Here is a 9,494-nt window from a genome sequence, read left to right on the forward strand (position 1 = left end):
ACAACCAGGATTTGTTTGATATGAATTTTCTGAGGTTGTTGAAACTGTGGTACTCTTGGAATGGAAACAGAAGCTCGGATAGTTCAGAACAAAGGAAATTGTTTTGCCACTTGTTTTAATTTGGGAATAGGTAAATGATATGGGACTAGAGACAACAACTGATCCCTATCTAGTGAACATTTTTATTTAAGATGGGGACTGGGTTACATGTATTGGATGGAGAAGACTCTTTCGACTCCAAGAACTGGCCTATCATGGGTTGTGTGTGGAGTTTTTCTCCACGTTCCATTTCAGAAAGGTAGAGGATGTTCATGATCCTGCCAACTTCACTTTCTGTTTAGGGGGGAGATGGAGGCAGTGCAGTTTGGTAGATTTGGCATGGCAGTTGGATCTTTACAACCATTCTGAAGCTCTTACCGAGGTTTTGCTACTTTTTTGGATCATCGTCACAAGCAATTACTAGGGAACATGATGTACTCTGATTGGTGGACTACAATAGCTAATGGGTTCTATATACTAGGAACTACACCCGAGGGCATGATTAGATTGGTTGTTCATCGATTCATCCATAAGCTCATTATATTCTCCATTAATCAGAAAAAAGGGGAGATCGGGTTCCTAAGCTAGACTTGTTCTTTATGTGGCGTATTATTACACCAAATGTATTCTACAATCTCCCCTATTGTGTGGCAGATTTTCTGACAGACTGGGATGCAAAGAACAGAGATGGATCCCTTATTTATGGGAGGATGTTGGTTACGAAGTTGGCACATTCTTTTAGCATTTTGGAGCGCCTCGAGGCAACATTTTTTACTAGTATTGATTGGCGTCCTTTGAACCCATACTTGTTTAAGGTGGCACGCATTGTTAGAGATGTGGGAAATGAAAACTATTCAGTGCCTTTGGATAATGCACCGGGAGCACAACAATGCAGGAATGTGAGGAGGAGAAGTGTTGACCCGATTCCCGAGCCCGATCGTCCTATGCATATGGGGGATGAATTACCCATGGATCCTTACCACGTGATGTCGAGACAGTATGATAATGAGTTAGGGAGGGGTTTAAATTTTATGGGTTATTAAATGGAGTCGTTGATGCATCATTTGGCGATATCGCCACCGGATGGAGTTGATGCTTATTACACTTACATTCCATCATGGGAGGAGTGTCGGGCAGAGCACGATGATGGAGCCGGTCCGAGTGCAGCTTAGAATGGAGACGATGATGAGTGATTATCCTTTGATTTTTATGTTTTTGTGTTTGTGGTGTATTTAAAACTATGTTCTTTAATTTGGTTTGTTAGGATTTTGGTAATGTAGGATGTTAGTAGTTATTATTTTATGGTTGTATGTTTTCCTTTTTATTATGTGTTTTTTTTATCTCACAGAAAGCGCAGTTTGTTGGCATTAAGTTCTATGGATACGACGAAAGAGTATGAAACGATTTCCCAAGAGACATGACGAGAGCTTAAGTGAGGGGTGTGATTTATATTTCGAGAAGAGTCTTTGAGCACAATATTGGGTTCTATAACCATGCTAACTGGAAGATATGCTCTAAAAACATATTATAAGGGTGTGTCATCCCGACATTACCTTTTCTTAGCCAGAAATGCGTTTGGACATAATGCAAATTTTTATGATATTACAGTGACCACAACATGGCCAACACTAAGCCATGACGTGGAGTAGGCAAAATTTGTGATCCAGTTTTCTATAGTTGAAGACCAAGGTGTGGAAATCCTTATGCCACTGCATGGAGATGCTCAGTTTTCATTTTTGATTGCTTGATTCAACACCATTTGAAGTCCGTTTTCTTAATGCGTTAGATGTTCATTCCTGTAGCAGTCCAGAAGTACTGTTTTCCAGGTATTAAACCAGATTTCAACCACACAACATTTGATTTCGACCTCGCCACTTCTATCCTAGGGGAGTCTGTTCTTTATTATCCTTCTTTAATTTTATGTTCTTTATTATTAAGCATGCAATGGGGACATTGCATGAATTAAGTGTGGGGTAGGGGGTCGAAAAACGAATACAAATATGTTGATTTGAAAAATAAAAATTGCTAGATTGAAATTTCTTAACTTTATAGACTTAAAAAAATGGTCTAATCTTGAAAACTATTATATTTAAAAAAAGTTGTTATATATATATATATATATATATATATATATATATATATATATATATATATATATATATATATATATATATATATATATATTGGCACGGCGGAAATATTATTAAAAACTAGCAAGTAGCTAGAAAAGAATTACATCAAAATTGTAGTAGACATAGGATTATGTAACCAAGAACTGCAATTGAGTTTGGTTTTCCTACATCTATTACTAATCCTAAAAAAAACCCTATACACCACGTCATAAAAAAACATAGCTTTAGAAGGATCTTCCACTCCAAAAATAATAGAATTTTGAAAATTCCAGATGCACCAAAAAGTAATCATCATAACTGCATCAAACGCTTGGTGTTGGCCACTTCTCATAGAAATAGAAGAAGACCAAGATAAGAGAGAATTGATTGAGATCTATCCCGAGACCTGAATACCCCACCAAATGGCAATGTGTGTCCAAATCACAATCAAATTGGTACAACCTTCTAACAAATGCTCAATAGTCTCCACACTCCGAGAGCAGATAGGACAAAGAATCGATTCCACCATGATCCCCCTGTGAGAAAGTCTCTCCCTAGTGGGAATGCTAAGTAATTGAATTCTCCAAATCAGAATATTAATCTTAATGGGAATCCAATTATTCCACCGGGTCTCTTCACTTCCTGCGAAAAACATACTGCCATCTATATAAGCACGAGTAGAAGAAACATAAAAACTATCATCAGTATCAATAATCCATCCCAATCTATCAGGAATCGACTACAACTGAATATTATAAATAATATAAAGTAACACATCCCACTACTCCTGCTCAATAGCGCCTATAGGGTAACATCTCAAAGTAACCGCGCCCCAACCCTGAGACATCCGATCACTGACACTAAGATGTTTGAAGGTATCCAGAGCATGATTTCTAGGAAAAGTAGTTGCAAGCGACTCTTCACCCATCCAATGATCTTGCCAAAATGAAAAGTTGTTATATTATTGTGTTAGGACTTAATTTGCTAGTATTAAATGGGACGATTCAATGCAAACTCTTACGTTTTATTAAACTAAAATGTTACAGTATATTTGTGGCTTCCCTATCCTAGTGAAATCAAGAGACAAGAACACAACATTGTGCAGTTTGAGGGACATAATAAGTTTTGTTTTGTGAATGCCCAGACCAAATAAAAAGCCTATCGGTGACTGATTTATCTCCTCGGTCCTGTCTGTTAAAATAAAGCAATTAAATTTTCCAAGTTTATCTGTTTACTTTTCTATATTGTTGAGTCTAGTTATATATAAAAAATAAGTAACAGTTCAGGAGTGGGACCAATCTATGGCCTTTAAGACTCGATGAGTATTCCCCTCAGAGATATTTTATATATCTATTCACCTATTTATAAAAGTTGGGATGGATGGGAAGAAATATTGTTTAAATGGGTTTTATAGAAAGTCATGAGTCCCATTAGTGAGGAATTCTACGTACTCCAATGAATTTATTAAAAATTCAAGAACTATAGTATTGTAGAAATAAAGTTAAAGTTATTTGTTTGTTTATTTATAAGAGTTAAAAGTTGAAGTTATGAGAAGAGATAAAAAAATAGAAAAACGAAAAAGAGAAAAACTTCACAAAAATATAAAGTTCCAATAAAAAGTGTAGTTATATTTTTAGGATAATTATATTATATATTATTTTTATTCTTTTTAAAGTTGAGTTACTTGGAATTTAGCAATAACTTTTGAAACGAAGGGGGGTAAATAAAAGGGTAAATGTAACACTTGAATCCTGGTAAGTTTCTTTACTTGCCCTTGTTCTTATTAATTTTGTATTTTAGTCCCTGAGTTGTACGTAGGGCGTACCACATGGTACACTTAGCTTACAAGCTATAAATCGAGTACGCGGGGCGAGCTAATGGTACGTTTAGCATACTCATGCGAGAAGGGATCGGGACTCTGGACACGTACGCTGGGCGTACGTGGGTCATTTAGAAATCCTAATTCTCAGGGTTGGACACTATATAAACATCATTATGGACCTTTTAACCCTTATTTCTCAGCCTACTCTATCCTCCTAGCCCTATACTTGAAACCCTAAGCGCCTCTCTTGAATTTTGAGCTTATAGTGTCCATTTTGGTGTGTTTTGACCCATTTTCAAGAAGTAGAAGATTGGAGCAAGGTGGTGAATTGAAGAAGAGCTTGTGGATTTAGATTATCTTCTTCATTTCTAGCTTTTGTGAGGTATAAATATTTACTCTTGCTCTTTAGAAGCTTAGATCTCCCTTGTTTGAGTTTTGGACCCTTCTTGGTCCCATAGATGTGATCTAGTGGTTTGATACCACTCCAGAAGCTTAGAGTTTCCACTCTTGGTGTTTCTATGGTCCTTGATTCATAAAGTTGATACTTTTAGGGCTTTGAATCCCCCATGCATAAGTTTGAGTTCATTTATTGGAAGTAGAATGCTAAATTTCGAAGTTGAGACCTTTTGGGGCATGCAAAGTCTCCAAGTCAGTGACTTTATGGTTCTAGATACTATTTGGGGCTCAGATCTATGGTTTGGACCCTTGGAATTAAGCAATAAGAGCTTAATATAAAAGTTGGCTTAATGGATGAGTACGTTTGGCGTGCAATTCTGTACGCGCAATGTACAAGCCAAACAGCGAGTACGCTTAGCGTACAACTGATGAGTTCTTGTTGGGCCTTCTAAGAGAAAGTGTCTTGGACTAGGAAAATGTATCGGGCATTAGGGTAAGGCCAATGAAAGGGTTGGGCCCAACTGGGAAAATTGGTCCATAAATGGGCCATGAATGATTATTTGGTTGTGGGCCTTTTAGATTATGGATTTGGGCCTTAATTTTGGATCAAACTAGACCAGGGGTAAAATAGTAATTTTACCCTAAATATGGATGATTGGATATAGTTTGGAACCCAAGTGTTAATTGGTGTTATTTTGTACTGATAGCTCGGGGAGTCGTCAGGACAGCAGCTAGGGATCTTCAGTGAGATTCAGCATTTGAGGTGAGTTTCCTCACCATGAATAGCGGGTCGAAGGCACCAATGCTAACCCAGGATTTGATATATTAGAATACTCATTGTCAGTGTGACACTAGTATGTGTATGTGTTTGTATGCTTACTGGGCGGGGCCCGATGATTATCATGTATGCTATTAGTTGTTATGTGTTATGATTTGTATGTAGGCGGGGCCCATTATCCGAGTTAGGGCGGGGCCCGTTATACTCATTGGGCGGGGCCCGTGATCCGAGTTAGGGTGGGGCCTATTATACTCATTGGTTGGGGCCCTTTATGTGAGTTAGGGAGGGGCGCGTTATACTCTTTGGGCGGGGCCCGTTATATGCTATGTATGTATGGTATGCGGTATCTTGGGGAACTCACTAAGCTTTGTGCTTACGGTTTTCAGCTTATGTTTCAGGTACTTACGGTTCCAAAGGGAAGAGCTCGGGTTGACTGCATCGTACACACCATGTGGATTCCGCATTTGATATTTCACTCTGATTTTATGATATTTGATACACTTATTTTATTCGGGATGTTTGGATAATGTTGGAATACTATTTTTACTTAAATTAAAAATGAAATTTTTGGATCATATTTTGGGACGTTACAAGTTGGTATCATAGTCTTGGTTTGAGGGATTTGGGCACACTCACGGGTGTGTCTGAACTCAAACTGAGGGTTTGGTAAAGTTTTGTTTTCAAGAATACATTATATTTTAAGAAAAAGGGTTTTTCTAAAATAATATGGGGTGTGGTGCATGCAATCAGCCGAGCTCAAGTAAGTTTTCCCAAAATACCCATACATGTTATCTATTATGTTTTGATTTGTGAATCTTTGAATCGCATGCTAGTTAGGGCTAAGATCTGCTCAGTTTTTGCATATTAGTATGCTAGGAGAGATGCCTTGTATGACTATTGTATGAGCTTGTAGAATCGCATGCTAGTGCTGATCAGTCAGTGATAGGATGGCCTGGTTTGGTGATGCTTGGTTCTGATTACTTGATACCCGATTGCTGCCTGCTTTGTTCTTTTAGGATTTCTAACTAACTTTAACTAGCTAGTAAGCGAATATGCTAAGTTACATATTATGGGAGATAGATAACTTTAGAAGGTTAGCTTTTAACTCTATTGTGCAGCTCTTGTTTGAGTCCAACCGTTGTAGTGTGAGACCTCTCATTCGTAGAATTATCTGGTTTTTGTAATATGTAATTGTATTAATGAGCAACTTAGAGGAAGTTAGCGGGAGTTCCTTCTGCAGCTGATGGTGGAGAGTGGTGTGGAGTTTGCCCTAGGAAAACCTAGGATGAGATATAGTGCTGGGAGCCTTATCTCTGAGGGGAACTGTATGGTTATAAAGTTACTTGGTAGAGTCAAGGCAATCCTTGAGGAAAGTACGGATAGATGTGGAAGGTAGTATGGACCCGTACTACTGGAAGCAGAGGGTCCATACTCGATTCAAGGAGGGTTGTGATGAAGCCAGGGAGCTTGTGGAGTTGTAATTCCCTTATGTATATATATTTGATGCGCATTCTGATGGTTTGTATGGTCTATTTTCAGTATGGGTACATTGCGAGGAAGACCTGTTGTCAGTTCTGGTGTCGGTGAGGGTTCGGGCTCAAGTTCTGGAGTCGGGCAGCTTGATGAACATATGAGGGAGTTCATCTCGTCTGAGATTACGTATAGTATCCTGGATCAGACTCATGTGATCTTTGGCACGGTCAAGGAGGGTATCCTGGAGATTCTTGATGAGCGGTTGAGCGCATTTCGCATAGATATGGTGGCTTTGGTTGGGACGCGTTCTTTGACCTTCAGAGAGTTTCAGGCATGTGGAGCTCCGGATTATCACGGGACGAGGGACCCGATTGCGAGCAGGAGGTGGTTAGAAGATGTTGCTAACGCCTTCCGTACCAGCCATTGTCCCGAGGGGGACAAGGTCAGACTAGATTCTTACCTTTTGAAGGACAGGGCATGGGATTGGTGGGAGGAGGTAGGACGTGTGGTGGGTGATGATGTTTTGGATGTGATGACCTGGGATGATTTCTTGACCAGGTTTCAAGCTGAGTTTGCACTGGTGATTGAGGTGCAGCAGCTGGCGCGAGAGTTTCAGGATCTCCGCCAGACTATTGAAACAGTGGTTGAGATCAACGCTATTTTCAGGGAGAGTGCGCTTCTGGTTCCGTAGTATGTGGCGGACGATAAAATGAAGAAGGCCCGGTACCATGAGATGTTGAGGAGTGACATTCAACAGTTTTTGATCCGGTCCAGCTGCAAGACACTGGAAGACATGATGGCGAGGGATAGAGACATAGAGATTGATTTGGAGATGGAGAGGAAGAGGAAGCCGGATGAGGTTCAAGTATTAGGAGGTTTGGGAAAGAGGCCCAAGGTTGTGTATACGAGGGGGAAGGGCCAGCAGGGCCAAGACCGCTACGACAAGTGCGGCAAGTCGCACGAGGGGACGTGCGGGGTGGGTGGTTCTGGCTGCTTCAAGTGCGGTCGGACTGGTCATATCAGCAGGGATTGTACTGCTATCACCACCATCACCCCTGTATTTAATTTGATTTGTTTTTAGTGCAATCAAAGGGGCCACAAGAAAGCCCATTGTCTAAGTTTGGTTGCAGCAGGACCAGTGTCAACACCTATAGTTGCGACTCTTCGGATTATTGATGGCCGCCAGGGCCGGGCAGACGCGCCTGTGGCGAAGAGAATGGCTTTCCATTTGACGGCCGAGGAGGCATGTGCAGCTCCCGATGTGGTGACAGATATGTATCCTCTCCTTATCTCTTTATTTATATTGAATTGATTGCTTATATTTGTGTGCTTTGTTTTAGGATCATTCCTTGTGAACGCTATTTCTGCATTGGTATTGTTTGTTTCGGGGACTACCCGATCGTTTGTATCGCTTGCGCTTAGAAAGAGATTTGTTGGAGCTCTGGGGGAGCTGGATTGCACTCTCGACGTCGAGATTGCAGATGATGGGTATGTTTGGGTTGCGAGGGTCCATCGGGGTTGTACTCTCCAGTTATTCAGCGAGCAGTATCCGATTGATTTGTTTCCCATTCCTCTGCGTGGGAACAAGGTTATCGTGTGAATAGATTGGTTGAGCCCTAACGGAGCAGTGATCGACTGCGAGCAGCAGTTAGTTTGGGTTCGGACCTCAAGTGGGGGAGAGTTGGTGATTCATGGTGAGAGACCACAGTGTGGGCTGATTATGTGTCCTGCAGCGAGGTTCGGACGCTATCTTCAGCACGGTTGCTCGGGTTATGTCGCCTATGTCATGGATACCCGGGATAAGGGTAAGGCGACCGTGGATGATGTGCCGATTCTGAAGGATTACCTGGATGTATTCCCGGAGGATTTTCCAAGGGTGCCTCCGGAGAGGCAGGTTGAGTTCAGGATTGATCTAGTTCTAGTTTCAGCTGCAATAGCCATAGCACCGTATCGGTTGGCTCCTCCTGAGATGCAGGAGTTGTCTACACAACTGCATGATGTAACATCCCAAAAATCAATAGGAGTGTTATGTGCCAACCATAGTCTTGTCATTATGCCACGAGCCGCCTCGTGGTCTTCCTTGCCAGGCCGGGGCCACAACCCTGGGTCTTACAGACAAGTGCCAGGAGCCACCTCCTGGTCTTCCATGCAAGCATCACAAAGATAACTAGCATACAATCTACCATTTCTAACTAATTATCTGCCACAGTTCAGACTCCAGTCTTCCATACAGATTGCCAGGAGCCGCCTCCTGGTCCTTCATACAAATGCCAAGGGTCACCCCCGGGTCTTCCTACATCACATAAACCAAATGGGCTGGCATTGGTGCCTTTAACCCATAGAACAGTAAGGAGACTCACCTCGAATGCAGAAGCTCGCTGAAAGAAATCCTTAGTTGCTGCCCTGACGACTTCCCAAGCTATCAATACCAAAATATCACTCAATTAGCAATTGGGTTCCAAACTATGATTCATAATCCATACTTAGGGTAAAATGACCATTTTACCCTTGGCCCAACAAGACTCACCACTAAGGCCCAAGCCCAAAACCAAACAAGCCCAAAACCACAAAATCCATAAAAGCCCACTAATGGCCCAATTTTCCAAATTAGGCCCAAACCCTTACATGGGCCTTTCCCTAAAGCCCATTTACTTTTTCTGAACCAAAATGCATATTCATAGCTAGCCCAATAAAACCCCACGCAATACAAGCCTATAAGATAGCCCGAACCCGAAATGGCACCACAAGGCCCAATTACCCCAATTAGGCTCAAATCCATCATGGACCTATCTCGAGAAGGCCCAATATCCAAAAAGGCCTGAAATACTGAATGGTCAACCCTAGTGAACTCCTGGTCCAAGGTCCAAAGCCCAAA

Source organism: Lactuca virosa, chromosome 1 (genome assembly GCF_052849685.1).
Source record: "Lactuca virosa cultivar CGN04683 chromosome 1, Lactuca_virosa_CGN04683_v6, whole genome shotgun sequence".
NCBI lineage: Eukaryota > Viridiplantae > Streptophyta > Magnoliopsida > Asterales > Asteraceae > Lactuca > Lactuca virosa.